Source organism: Mus musculus, chromosome 5 (assembly GCF_000001635.26).
Source record: "Mus musculus strain C57BL/6J chromosome 5, GRCm38.p6 C57BL/6J".
NCBI lineage: Eukaryota > Metazoa > Chordata > Mammalia > Rodentia > Muridae > Mus > Mus musculus.
This window is the reverse complement of record NC_000071.6, coordinates 7,289,481-7,303,971: the sequence shown is the minus strand read 5'-3', so window position 1 is coordinate 7,303,971 and position 14,491 is coordinate 7,289,481. Positions and strand designations below refer to the sequence as shown.

The 14,491-nt window shown below is 36.5% G+C and overlaps 1 protein-coding gene across 1 annotated transcript in view; it reads left to right on the top strand.

Moving 5' to 3' along the window:
* The window catches only part of Zfp804b (zinc finger protein 804B), a 575,349-nt gene that overhangs the window by 40,407 nt on the left and 520,451 nt on the right, over positions 1 to 14,491 (top strand). The window lies entirely within an intron of this gene.

The window sequence follows — 14,491 nt, the reverse complement described above, 5'->3', positions numbered from 1 at the left end:
GGGAGTTTCTTTTCCAGAATGCTTTTTGGTCTTTTGAATTTTGTTTTCCGTTTGATTTTGCCACACACCTTTGTATATCAGACAAGTAGCAGATCTGGGAACTTTCTCTTATATCTCAGTAAATTAACCCTATGGTGGCAAATCTTGTTCCTATAGTTCACTTAAACACTAGTTACAAACTTTAGAAACACCTATCTGAATTTCTGTAATAATGCATCTGTTATAAAAATAATGTTTTATGATACTATTTGGGCTACTTAATGTGAGTTTAGGTTAATTCTTAGCTTTCAAAATAAAATTACCTTTTAATATTATATTCACATGAGATCTAAACAATAATTATAACATGACAGGAAAAATATTTAATAAAAATATGAACCTCAGAGAACATTTTTCTCCTGAGATTTTCATTATTCAACCAATGATCTGATTTTAATGACTTGCAGTGATAAATTATTCCAGAAAGTGAAGGCTGAGAGGTGATTTAATAAATCTTTAATTGTGTGATACATAACAACCGACCATAATTCCTCAGTCACTGTGATCCAGCTCCTTGCGCAGTGAAGCCCCCTCCAAGGTCTCAGTCAGTGTCTTGTCTAGGGGTTGTGACTTTCTCCATTCTCCTTTATACTTTGTGAAATAGAATAGCTTTGAAGACAGCCTCCCACAGCCCTCTATCCTCCTCTTAAGTCTGTCCCTTCCTATATTTCTTCCCCAATATCTCTCTGTGGCCTAGTGGAATTCTTTTGGCATCCAGCTCTGGATGGTGCTGAAGCTCTGTTGTCATGGAGACCTCACACCCTGCTTCCTCCTCCCAGTTGGCTCAGTGGCCTCTGGATTCTCTTCTATGAGGACACTGTAAAGCTGCACAATCTTGCTTCTCTTCCCGAGTGCATGATTGGTGAGGTGCACTTGTCCCACTGAACTCATCTACAGATGGGGCACCTTACTCCAGAGCTTCAAGATGGTACAGCCAGTTGGCTGACACTGGCCAAGAAAAACTGAGCCCATTTAAATATCTACTCTTGACGAACCACTCTTAAGTCATTTCCTCAGGCCACTTACAACTCTTCTTTCCATAGATGTTAAATTTACACTCTGAAATTTAGATACCATGATTGTAAATATTATTTTTATTGAGGTCTTTTCATTTGCACAGACTCTCATTTGCATTAGAGCCAAATGGTTAGACCCCTGTAAACATACATAGAAATTAATAATATATAGACTGAACAGGTTATATTTAAGATATATGTACATATGTGTACAAATATATGCATCCAGTAACAATAGTGGGTAAAAAAGGACATGAATTTGAAGGGACTCAAGGAGGGGGTATGTGGATAAACTCAGAGGGAGGAAAGGTAAGGGAAAAATGTTGCAATACTATTTTCCTTAAAAAATTAAAGTAACTTTAAACAGGTAAAAAGTTCCTTATTATCTGGGTTAACTTCTTGTCTATTTCTATTTCAAACAATTTTTCTTGCCTTTTTAAATGACTTTAATTTAATTTAAGCATTCATTTAATTCAATTTAAATGTTAATTTCAAATTGTACTTCTTACCTTACTTAAAAAAATTCTTATTTAGCCTGGTGTGATGGCCCACACATTTAATCCCAGTACTTGGGAAACTGAGGTAAGCAGCTCTCTGAGTTCAAGGGCAGCTTGATCTACAGAGTGAGTTTCAGGACAGCAAGGGCTACACAGAGAAACCCTGTCTAAAATCCAAAGAAACAATTCTGTATTTCAAAATGCATTTGGAATTCTTGATTTTCACCACCTTCTTCATATTCATCTGGATTTCTCTATTCCAGATATTAATCACAGATTATAAAATGTAATCCTATAGAATAATTCATAGGGCTATGTTTATATTTTACAATGCTTTTACTGAGTCCCTGATGCTATTTGAATAGTAGAAGGAGAAGATTGATATTCAATGGCTGAAGAAGTAGCTATAGCATTATTAACAGCTTCGAGTGGTGAATGAGACCAGAGAAAACATAGGGATATGTTGCAAAATGGTTTGCTACCTAATGCTGCTGATGATTGTGGTCATCAGGAACCTCTAGTGCATTTGCGTTGTTACACAAATTTAAAAAAATATACAAAACCCCAAAAGATCAAACGGCTTCATCTGCCCATCTTTTTTGTTTAGAGCATAATTCACTTCCAAAGTTAGCAGCTAAGGACCAGCCTTCAAAGTAGATTAGCTGTAGAATTATTATCTGACTTCACATTGTTTTTATTCATGCATGATTATTTCCTGATCATAGTATGTCCCTAAAAGAACAACGAGAAAATAGTGTAATCTGCTTATGGGTTTTGAGTAAGATTCTAACTCCCTTAGGTGTTGCCACAGACTTGTTGGGGTCCACAAATCTGATGGTAAATAATCAGGGTATTTTTTAATACTTGTTTTCTCTCCTGTTTCTGGTTTCTGCCCATGAAGCCTGTTACCCTTCACTGTTTCAGGCAAATTGCTTTGGTAACAGTTCTTTTTCGGGGCCAGACCAGGCAGTCCTCTGCTGTGTATGTGTTGAGAGTCTCAGACCAACTAGTGTTTATGCTGCCTGGTTGGTGTCTCAATATTTGAAAAATCTCAGGGGTCCAGGTTAGTTGAGACTGCTGGTCTTCCTATTGAGTTGCCCTCTTCCTCAGCTTCTTCCAGCCTTTCCCCAACTCAAGCATAGGAGTCCCTGGCTTCTGTCCATTGTTTGTGTGTAAGTGTCTGCTTCTGTCTCAGTCAGCTGCTTGTTGGGCCTCTCAGAGGACAGGCATGCTAGGCTCCTATCTATAAGTACATCAGAGCCTCAGTAATAGTGTCAGGACTTGGAGCCTCCCCTTGAGCTGGATCCCTTGGCCTGTCACTGGACATCCTTTCCCTCAGTCTTTTCTTCATTTTTGTCCCTGAAGTTCTTTTAGACAGGGACAAATCTGAGTCAGAGTTTTTGACTGTAGAATGGCAACCCCATCCCTCCACTTGATGCCCTATCTTTCTACTAGAGGTGAACTCTACAAGTTCTCTCTCCCTACTGTTGGGCATTTCATCTATGGTCTCTCCCTTTGAGTCTTGAGATCCTCTCACCTCCTGGGTCTCTGGTACAATTCAGGGGGTCACCCATCATCCAACTCTCGAGGTTGTATATTTCCATTCATTTTGCTGGCCCTTGTTTTTGTTTTTGTTTTTGTTTTTTTCCTGTTCCCCTGCCCACCTCTTCCCCCATACCTTGTCTGGCCTCAATATGAGAAGATACACCTTTACTTTGAGAGACTTGAGGCACCAGAGATTGGAGAGGCCTAGCTGGGTGTAGTGGAACATGGGGTTATGGGGACATCCTCTTGGAGACTGGGGCAGGGGGTTGTGAAGGAATGGGATGAGGAACTTTAGAAGGCAGAACAGGAGGGAGCTGATGACTGGACTGTAAAAAAAAGTAAAGATAATAATAATAATAATAATAATAATAATAATAATAAAGATTTGTCTTCTGATTAGCATTGCAGCCTAGCAGCTCTTGCGTCTCTCTCCAGTATGTGTCTATATGCTTTTCTCATTTATGCTCCTACGAGAAGTTCAAGGGTGGCCTTTCCCTCCGAATATGTGAATTTTGTTTTCTTTCTTTCATATATTGTTTTCTTTCTAATATAAAGCTAATAGAAAAAAAGGTATTTCATCATTATAAATACATAGATTATGTATTTCAACCAAAGCAGTCATTTTCCAAACCATCCTAATCTCTTATCAAAGCCTAATTGATGTCATATTTAAAACCATGAATTATCATTTTTTAATCTTAAAAATTATCTGACTGTGTCAGCTTTGCATGGCTCAAAACAATAATTTTACCATCCCAGATATTTTGTTATATGGTTTTATTCTATTTCCCAAGCATTCATTTTTAATTGATTTTATTTTACTTCTCAAATATTAGTTAAGTTGCTACCCTGATTTTTAGTCTTATTGCCACATGACTATATAAAAAGTTCAAGTAGTATTTGCCTTCTTTTCTTGCTTTTTGTCAGTCATATTAAGATGTCAGGAAAGCCATCAGACTGAGCATGGGGACCCCAATGGAGGAGTTAGAGGAAGGACTGAAGGAGCTGAAGGGGTTTGCAACCCCATAGAAAGAACAACAATATCAACCCAACAGACCCCCAGAGCTCCCAGGGACTTAACCACCAACCAGAGAATACACATGGAGGGACCCATGGCTCCAGCTGTATATATAGCAGAGGATGGCCTTGTCCGGCATCAATGGGAGGGAAGGCTCTTGGTCCTGTAAAGGCTTGATGCCCCAGTGTAGGGGAATGCTTGGGCAGTGAGGGGGAACTGGATGGGTGGGGGAACACCCTCACAGAAGCAGAGGGGAGAGGGTATATGGTAAGGGGTTTGTGGAAGGGAAACCCGGAAGGGAATAACATTCGAAAATGTAAATAAATAAAATAACCAATTAAAAAGATGTCAGGAAAGAAAGGAAAGAAACAATATGCCATGCTGTTTAAACCGTTGATTATTGGTAGGAATGTATGATTACATTTGCAAACCTTTGTTTTAGCAGAGACTCAGTATCTGACCTCCCAAATACTGCAATCATTGTGACCCATCTGTAAGGACCATTTGTTTACCTGCAGATGGTCACTCCAACAGATATCTTCTCATTATCAACCCAGCTTAAGAGGCATTTCCATTATTTTACCCAGAGTGATCTAATTAGAGTGGCTACCCAAGTTCAAGTTTTAAGCATTTATCAATAAATATGAACTTGAGGTGTTAATCCATTTCTACTCTCCTACTTATACACCCTATTATTTTATACTAGCTTATTTCTCATAACATACTGGTAACATATGTCAAACGGTACACCATGTGATTTCTCAGACTTCATACTCTTTGTTTGTTATTCAAGATCAAATGTTCTTTAGTAAACTCACAATGCCCTTGTCACTATAGGACACAGATCATACAGAGAGGATTAAATACCATTAATGGCCTGCAGTAGGTACTTTATAGGTCTACCTTAGATTGGTGCACATTGTTTTCACAATTTATAGAAGAAGATGCTAAAATTGGGGATAATTTAATAATTTACACATTATCCAAATCTACTCTCATCAGCTTCCTTGCCAGGCTTGCATTAGAAAATATTAAATTCTCAACCATCTGAGTAATTCTCTTTATAGGGACATGGATCAGTTTCATGCAGAAGCCAATATGTCCCATTATAGCAAATTATCTTGCAGTGGCATGACAGCCTCTGTAATTCTTAACTACTATGTTTGGTACATCTTTTAACTACTATAACTGAGTCTTTAACCAGTTGCCAGCGTGGCTCAGCACAGTACATTTATCTGATCTGTGAGTACTTGCTTGATGGCTACTTGAGAAGCAAAGATCCCACAGCAGCTGACTGATATACAGATAAGGAAAATATAAACATAATAATTTAAAAATTATTCAATTTATTTCAAATGTTTCCCCTTTTCAGGTCCCTGGAAACCTCCTATCCCATCCCCCTACCCCCTGCCTCTATGAGGGTGCTCCTCCACCTACCCTACTTTCATTTTCTAGTCATTTCTCTTGTATTTGTCGAGAGCACAAATGGTATGCAAGTTGGAAACACATAAACTTCTTGATTAGCTGTGTAGAGTATAATAGGGGTGATGGAAAGCTCATGAGTCTTAGATGTTTGTAGAAAAGGTCAGGAATGGAGAGGGTGATATTCAGCACTCTAGGAACATTGAAATAGGAAGGGTGTCTGCATTTTCATAGTGACAGATTTCTTATATTAGCATCATCCTATGGCAACCAGGGTTGTCTTAGCTACTGTTCTATTGCTGTAAAGAGACAACATGACCAAGGCAACTTACAAAAAGGGGAATGTAAATCCATGGCAATTATGGCAGGAAGCATGGCATAAAGCACACTACAATGGTGCTGGAACAGTAGCTTATAGTTTATATCTAATCCACAAGCAGGAAGCAGAGAGATGGAGAGACTGGGCCTGGTATTGGGTTTTTAAACCCCAAACCTCATGCCCAATCATGCACTCCTTTAATCATTCCTAAATAGTCTACCAATTGCATAATGGTAAAATATATGAGTTTCCGGGGGCCATTCTCATTCTCATAAACAACCACAAGGGTTATGAAATGATTTTGAGGATGCCCCTGAATTTCTGCTTTGAGGATGAATATTTTGTGAAAAACTAGACTTGATTCCACAGAGAATCTATAGCTACTTTAACATTCCACCCATGCTTCAGATTAGAGAAAAGGAGGAAATTTATCATGTGTTTCAACATTCCCACATGTCTAACAGAGTACATAGTCTAAGTAAATAGCAAACAGTTGGTAAAGCCAAAGTCATAGCCTTAGAAGAGGAGGTGTACAGTTCCATGATACACAGCAGAATACATTTTTTAACCAAATCGTTTTAGTTAAAATTTAAAAATATTATGACTGGCTGCTTTCTTTTTGTACTTTTCTTTCTTTTTTCTCCCCAAAGCATTATGGAAAAAAAGCCTTTGGAAGTTATTTGTCAAAGACAGCACAGAGACACTTGTTGAATTATTTAATTCATATAAGTCTACTGTCTGTTTAAAATGGTGCCAAACATTTGTCCATTGTCTTGTGAATCAGTTCTTGTATCGGTCCATGAATATTTTAAGGCAGTTAGTGGATATGAAGGTCCTTGACTAGTTAACATAGAAGTGAAGTAGCATAGTAGAGAATATGAACAATGAACATTGGAAAGAAGAAAATTCTGGATCCTGCTTGGAAGAATAAGGATTTAAATAAGTGTTAATAATACATGTAGCATGGGTAAGTTTGATAAGATTAGAGAAGCCAAGGGAAGACACTAAGCTTGGGGTGTAAAGAAATGTTGTTCAGAGGTATGAAATGAAGTAATTGTTCTTCTTGTTCTTTTTCTCATTCTTGTTCTTCTTGTTCTTTTCTTTCTTCATTTTCCTCCTTCTGCTCCTCCTCCTCCTCCTCTTCCTTCTTCTTCAACAAAGAAAATAATCTGTTTGGAAGCTACCATAATCTACAGGCCTTAGGATTTCTAGGTTTGGTATCACTAAATATCAGAATTCCAATCAATAACACTAAAATGTATGGCTTACTGGGCTCAAAGTGCAACTCACACAGGAGTTCAGACCCATAATACTCTCTTAATGTTTATATGGTCTATATTGAGATATTTTGTGAAAGGCTGGAGATCATTGGTTGCTGAAAATCCTCATAGACCCTTCTCTCCTCCTCCCTCATTCTTTGATGCTGGCTGGTTGCCCTGCAGTAAGTGTCTTACTCCTCCATTGTGTAGTCCAACTCTGAGTTGAGTTCTGCTCTGCACAGGAAGTAAGGCAACTGAACCAGATGATCACAGGCAGAAACCTTTAAACTACGGAACAAATGAACCTTGTATCTTTGTGTATTTTCTTACTCTAATAGGAATTATTAGAGCAACTAACACAGCCTGTTTATTTGCATCTTGCAGTCTTTAGGCCTAAACTACTTTAGAGAAGAAAAGGCATTGCAAACCTGAGATTTTTTTTTTAATAATATGATCAAGGGGTGTTTTATTTTTATTTATTTTTATTGTTTGTTTGTTTGTTTGTTTTGGTTTTTCAAGACAGGGTTTCTCTGTGTAGCGCTGGCTATCCTGGAACTCACTCTGTAGACTAGGATAGCCTCGAACTCAGAAACCTGCTTGCCTCTGCCTCCCAAGTGCTGGGATTAAAGGCATGCTCCACCATTGCCCGGCTAGGGTGTTTTTAAAACTTAATTCCTCACTCAATCCTAAATTGGAGATCTCCATCAAATCCCTTTCCACGGAGCCTAGGGTACTCTGCAGAAGAGAAGGCAAAATGAATATAAGACCAGAGGAGATGAAACACACCAAGGAAACAAGGTATTTTAGACACAATAGGATTGACACACATATAATCTCACAGAGACCAGCAGCGTACACAGGACCTGCATAGTTCTAAACCAGATTGGGTCCCAGTACTAAGATGGGAAGTGGATAAATCTTTCACATTCAGATATTCAATTGAAAATTGCCCACAAAAGAGAAATTAATTTTCTCAATAGAGTCTCTTTGGATCTACAAATCACACCACACTTAAGGGTAGACCACATGCCCAGCAATAGACGGTCAGTACAAAAAGAACTCAGTAGTATTTTTGTAGCTCTTTTGTTTCATAATGTGTCATCTGGGTGTTTTGCTCTGTTTTGTTTTGTTTTGTTTTAGTGCCTTACAGGTCTTTTGCTTGAGTACTATGGCTTCTGGTTTTGTGCTAAAGTCTCCTTTTTACTTGATTTTAAGTGTAGCCAGGGGGAGGTGAGTCATTGGCCTGGGATAAATAGTGAATGCAAGTAAGGACTGGGAGATAAGAGGAAGATGCATCACAAAGCATTTGTAGAGACTCAAATGAAATGCTCAGAGTTTGGATTTTGTTCTCTCATTTAAAAAATGAGTGTCTATAAGTATATTTTCTTACAGAAGTCTTTTATTTTTCTGAAAACAAAAGAAATTGGAGGTGGAAAATAGAAGCACTCAAACCACGTTAAAGGATGTGTAGTTGGGAACTGAACATTTAATCTTCTGTTAGTTGAAGAATATTTTTTTTAACTTTTCTAGAAAATAGTTTTGCAATTTGAATCATTAGTTAATTGTTTCCTACTTTTGAGGAAAATAAAAAGTAGCTCTCTTAGGCACTGGTAATAAAGAAGAAAAACATTAATAACCACTGTAATGGAAGGACAAGTTGGAACTATAAGAATTTTGAGAAAATGAACACATGTATTGATTACATAGTGTCATTATTCTAACATTAATATTGAAAGTGTTTTTTTTTTTTAAATCCTACCTCAAATAATAAGGCAGAGAGCTATTGAGGAAGAAACTTAGTGTGAACATCTGTCCTTCACTTCATAGTCATGCATAATCACACACATGTAAACACATACTGGATACTCATTATACACACTAAAATAGTGAAATATAGTGAAAGATTACAGCGGTTTGATATCTCTGTAATTTGTGATTCTTATATCATCTATCTTGGAAGACATTTAGTGGAGAGAACTTAGAAAATGATGCATCATGAACTTAGTTGAATTAGGAGGAATAAGACTTAGGAAGTCTGAGTTCCCAAAGACAAAAAAGGAAAAAAAAAAGAGAGAGAACATATTGAGAGATGGAGGTTATTAAAACACAAGTCAGCTATCTCAGTATATAACTGTTTTATACTCCCAAGAGAAAATTATGTTTGTATGATTTTTGCCCCAATTGAACATTTAGTGTTTGAGACAAAGCAATGGTGAGAACTGAAGAAGGTACCATCAACACATACAGATGTGAGCAGCTGAAGACTGAGGGAAGCAGGAAGCCATCCATCATCAAGGCACACAGTTGTGACCATTGGAAGATAGATACTGAGGATTCAGATATGTCCCTGTGGATTAGAATGCCCATTGCTGAGAGGATATTGTTGTAAAAATACAGATGTGAGAGTGGAGCACTGTTTCACAGGACAGAAGTTCTTGCTGCATAAACATTAGAAGCAGAGATTGACTCCCCAGAACCATGTAAAAAACAAACAAAGAAATAAAACCAAGAAACAATAATGTACAGGTACATGTGTCCACACATCTGTGTGCATGTAACATACACAAATATACCACAAGCACAAAACAAAACAAAACTGCAACAAAAAAACAAAACCCAAACCCACCAAAATAGGTAAAGCATGAAGAAGAAGAACAGGATTGAAGAAAACTAGTTTGTGTAAATTATATTGTAGTTGCTATGGGTGGATCTGGATATAAATTCACATGACAATGCGAGGATTTTGGACTTGTAATGCACACTTTATATTTGTGTGCACTGAGGGAAAACCTGAGTACACACTGGCATCCACATGAACAAAGGTGGTTATATTATTTTTGGAACATGTACATTTAGGACACAGAGATAAAGGCAACAAAATAGCAGAAATAGATGTAAAATAAAAGCAGTTTTGGAAGATCAAGGGAGTTTCAAAGTGGATAATTGGAAAGAATTCTAAACAAAGGAGTAAAGTGCCACAGACCCTCTAGGTCCCTTTGTCTGTGTGGAATGGGTCTCTGATCGCAGGTGGGCAAAGAGTTGGCGAATGACAGAGAGACCAACACACGAGATTGTGTAGAATCTGAATGTAATTTGTCAAATTGAGCATCAAACTTTTTATACAGAAGAAAATAGGGAAGTTAGGTGACATGTTGGCAAGGTACAAATGAGGTTACCAGATACTTAATGACTCTTATACAAAACAGAGGAATGTAAACACAAAGACTGGCAGGAACTGGACAATAAAACAACTGAGACAAAGTCAGCCTTATCTAAGGTCAACTATAGTCTTAGAAGCCAGGTATGAGGTCTTTACACTCCTAGGCTAGGGCTTTCACACCCAAGTCATGTTTCTAATTAGGGATTTCCGCTCTAGAAAATCATCTCATGAATAATGCAATACTTTAAAACCACAGCCTGATCTACTTCCCAAATCATTGTAAATTCCTGTGTATGGGAGCAACTTGGCTTTTATTCTACATGATAGTGTAATGCCAGAGGCAATTCGGAATGTCACTGAATAGGCAACATTGAATTCCAAGCCCATGGTCATCTCAAGGAGTTTCTAGGACTTTGGAACACTGTCGAAGGCTTAGCTATGTCAGAATTCAATCTTAAAAGGCACTTATAATAAGATAATACTAAAGGAGAGCACATGGATCCATACACCAGACTAACGCGGAAATAGGGTATGAGTATATGGGTTATGAGAACGCCAAAGCTCCAGGAGGTGAGTTTCCATGAAACTCTTTTCCTTGTCCAGCTTCTCAGACTGTCAAGCAGACTTCACTGGAGTGTGCGTGGCAGTAAAGTATTTAAGGTTTGCTGTTACCATTATAAATCACCATTTTCATATTTTCTGTGATATTTAAAATGAGTGGGTTTATTCTTTTGTCTTTTTTGGCTCAGAGGAGTCAAAACAGTTAAGTGAGCTGCAGTAGAATGAGTGATCACAGAGCAAGTGCTTCTCACAAGCATTTGTCAGAGTGTTCAAGTATTTGGATAACAAATGTCAAAGGAGGAAGATTACAAAGTAATCTTGTCTTGGAGACCCAAGGCTTCTCTGCCCTGAAGAAACCCATTCTAGTCTCTCCCCAAACTGCTACTGTGTTTTTCAGGAAAAGTGGAGTTTAAAAACAGAATACAACATTATGTGCCTGAAAATATTTTAAGAGTACAGGATGTACTTCCATCTTCTAGACTACTAATAATATTAAACTCTGAATTATATCCACATTTTCTATTTTCTTAATCTAGCTGTTTTCTGTTTCAAAGACATGACTTACTATCATACTTGCTGAATATTGCATCAGGTAACCTAGGCACAGACAACTTTCATTTAGTTTACCATGATATAAAGTCTGTGAGGAACCTTGATGTTTTATATATACAAAAGGGAGCATGCATAGACTAATATCTTAAGAATTCTGATATAAATGTCTATAATGTATATTCTGTATTATGATAGAAGATTCAAATAAATGATTACAATTTGTATAGCTTGCTTTTGGTTTGTCTTTATTCATTTTTTTTATGAGATGGAGAAGATTGAGCTAATCTAATTTTAGAATTGGAAGGAGCTTAGCAGCAACACAAAGCATATCACACAGTTAAGGGAAGTGCTGCACAGAGGAGCTTAATGCCCATACAACCTGAAAGCTGTTTACCTTATAGAAAAGTTGGCAAAATGTTTCCATGACAGACTAAGCAGGAACCTCTTACTCAACTACTTTCCAAGACAGATGATAGTTGTTTTCATAACAACATAGTGCCAACGCTATTCCAAGATTAGTCATAGGAATCTGAATTTTGTAGTACTCAATAAGCTTTCATTAAATGTTATTTTAAGAAAAGAAGTAAAACACTGTGTTTCTCTTCTTGATGGTGAGTAGTTTCATGGGTATTTTTGAGCTGTTTGGCAAGGCAAAATCTTATAGTCAGAAACACATTAAATAGTATTGTATCTTGAACATGTTTTTATTAGAATTTAGAAATTTGGCAATTTTCTGTTCATGTAAACATATAATTTTAAGCAACTAAAAGAATAATAAAAGGAACATAAAGTATTTGTAAGGATAGACTGCATCCTAGATTCTTACCAGTTTCCTCCAATTTTCCAACCTTTGCTATCCTGAAACTGTTCTAGTCTACACTAAATTTAAAGACAAATTTCCATTCAAATTCAATATGCCAATATATATTTTCAGAAACTAAACCTCCTAACTGTCATTAGCAACTTTGTAATATTAGAACCTAATGCAATTGTAGATCAGAGTATTATACATGTATTGCAGGTACAACCTTTTGTTTTGTTTTGTTTTGTTTTGTTTTGTTTTGTATGGAAGGGGTATATATTTTTTAAAACATTTGAACAAAGCAAGGCAGGGTTGGTTGCTAAGTCCAGGGTGTGGCTCTTCATAGTAGAGAGGGAGGTATTTTCATTGCAGATCTGAACAGAGGGCACATAAATAACTGTGTGATGCATGCTACTTCTTGTACTTTAACTATTAGTCTTCATTAAATAGGTACCTCTTCACTATGTAAAGGCCACAATTGGCCTCTTGAAAAACACTTTAAAATGGATTTCTGTCTCAACAGGATTGTTTTGTTTGTTTGTTAGTTTGATTGGTTTTGTTTTGGTTTGGTTTGGGTTTTTTGTTTGTTTGTTTTGTTTTCGTTTTTGTTTTTTTTGTTTTTTGTTTTTTTTGGCAAAGTAGAGTTGTTGATTATGTACCCTGTGTTCTAAAATCTAACCCTGTTGCATTTCTTTGAAATCACGATTTTAAATCATCCATTTGTTATGATATTCTTTGAATTACCTAAGATATTAACTTCTAGCCCAATAGCCCAGTTATCTGAAATAAAACTCTATTTGAATAGTTTATATTCTTAGTATAATTTTCTTTTCATTTCACTGCATAATTTCTACTGTTTAATCATGGCACCCTGGAGAAATTCATAGTCAGGCATATCAAATAAAGACACAACTATAAATGCAAGGCTTTGCAAATCGTTATAGCCTTAAGTCAAGTATGAGAAACATTCCATTTCGAAGCATCTAGCACTTTCAAAGAAGCAATTTTAAATATTTATATATGTGTATAGATATATGTATATGTATAGATATATATGGTGTGTATGTGTGAATACAACTTGATATATATACTTATATACACATTTCAAGTTGCTTGGTTGAATATATACATACATACTTTATGTTATGTATATATGTATACACACAGATGTATAAAAATTTTCCAAATACTTGCTGAGTATCACATCCCCTGGAACAGTCGTTAATGTGAACATCCTCATGTGGAGCTAGGAACATAGCTCATGTCTTCTGCATGAATAGCTGGTGTTTTCATCTGCTGAGTCATCGTTCAAGCCTTAAATCCTTGTGTGATGTATTAAATATTTCATATTCTGTTCCAAATACTGTACCTTTCTGATAAGGATTTATACTCTCTGCCTCTGTCATCCTTGTCTGTTTTTTTTCCTCCCTCAGTGTCTCTGTCTCTGTTTCTGTCTCTCTCTGACTCTGTGCTTCAGTCTCTGGTCTCACTGTCTCACTGTCTCTGTCTCTCTATTTCTGGAAGTTTTCAGCAGTAGTCACAGCACCGTAGAAGAAAGCAGACATTTTAAGTTTGGACTTTTGTCCAATTTGAACATCCATCTTGGATCCAAGGCTCAAAGGCTTTGAGATGTTGAGTGTGGAACCAATGGGGCCATTTGTGTCTAGTGGATCATTCTTAGTTGGTAGATTTTCCTCCAGTAATGCATTTCAGAGCTAGTTTTAGATTTTTTAATAAGATCATTTCCTAAGACTCATATCTTATAAAAATGAAAAAAATCCTGTTAGTCATGTTTTCTGATACTGAATTTAGGCTTGGGTCTCTAGTCTCCTAAATATCTTCTACAGTTTCAAGAAGAGTTTTTTGTTTGTTTGTTTGTTTGTTGACATTGTTATTTTTATTTTAAAATGAGAAATCAGTACTTTTCTGGACTAAGCACAGTTTTATAGTTTTAGTCTTTACTTTATAAAGTTAGTTTTAGAAAAAGTAAATTTTTAAGTAAAAGAAAAGCATATCATACTCTGCAAATTCTGCAAAATGAACCCAGATATCATTGCCAATCTCCACTTCTAGTTACCAGTTTAAATGACATAATTTTGTTATTGCATTTTATAGTTAAGAAGTTTTCTGACACTGTTATGTAAAGATAAGTACCAAAAGTTTATGCCATGAAAAACTCAATTAAAAAGATGAGCACCATACTAGTAGATTATAGAAAAAATAAAGTAAAATTCAACGAGGAATTTACTTTATAGAGTCTCTGGGTTAAATCTCCACTGTATTGTGTGACTTGAGTAGGAG